Raw genomic sequence first — 861 nt, forward strand, 5'->3', positions numbered from 1 at the left:
TTTTTTTTTCTTCTTATAGACTGTGGTCAATGGGTATCAGAATGTATTTTTGTGTCTTTTTCAAACATATATGTGTTTTACTTTTTTATCTTGGTTACTCATCTCTGAGTTATGGCTTATATTTAGTAATAGATTATTTTATCTTAGCATACCAAAATGGATATGAATAGTTTATTTATAAAAAACTGTATGGTCAGGCCAGGCATGGTGGCTCCTGCCAGTAATCCCTGAACTTTGGGAGGCCAAGATGGGCAGATCATTTGAGATCAGGAGTTTGAGACCAGCCTGAATAACATGGTGAAAATCCATCTCTACTAAAAATACAAAATTAGCCAGGTGTGCTGGTGCATGCCTGTAATCCCAGCTACTTGGGAGGCTGAGGCAGGATAATCATTTGAACCCAGGAGACAGAGGTTGCAGTGAGCCGAGATCGCACCACTGCACTTTGGCCTGGGCAATAAGAGTGAAATTCAATCTCAAAAAAAAAAAAAAAAAAGTATGGTTATAATGTCACTTTACCTGCCATATATGCCATAAAATTGTTCTTCATATTATTTATCTAAGATTATAATTTCATATAGAATGCTTTCAAACTGTGTTCAGCTGAAACTGAGAGGATCATAGTTTATAGATTTGTTTCATTGATATGCCATAACATAATATCTGTTTAAACATTAAATACTCTTAAAAATACTTGACTTACTAATTCTGTACATTTCTGCAGATGTAAGAAATGCCTAGAAATGACAATAAATATGTTTAATGTGTTTGTAAATGAAGACTTCAGTTTCCATGAAGACTTAAAAACAGCTCAACTGAAAATGGATATTCTGGTTAAGAAGGTAAAACATCAGGTAATTT

At 33.8% G+C, this 861-nt stretch overlaps 1 protein-coding gene across 16 annotated transcripts in view; it reads left to right on the forward strand.

Moving 5' to 3' along the window:
* Positions 1 to 861, forward strand: part of LOC119624819 (uncharacterized) — a 70,419-nt gene that overhangs the window by 44,320 nt on the left and 25,238 nt on the right. For all 16 annotated transcript variants that reach the window (XR_012090712.1, XM_073010389.1, XM_073010387.1 and 13 more), the window contains one exon: positions 725 to 854. The gene's annotated coding sequence lies outside the window, so the exon portion shown is untranslated. The remainder of the gene's footprint in view (positions 1 to 724; positions 855 to 861) is intronic.

The sequence above is a fragment of the Chlorocebus sabaeus genome, chromosome 23, assembly GCF_047675955.1.
Source record: "Chlorocebus sabaeus isolate Y175 chromosome 23, mChlSab1.0.hap1, whole genome shotgun sequence".
Classification (NCBI taxonomy): Eukaryota; Metazoa; Chordata; class Mammalia; order Primates; family Cercopithecidae; genus Chlorocebus; species Chlorocebus sabaeus.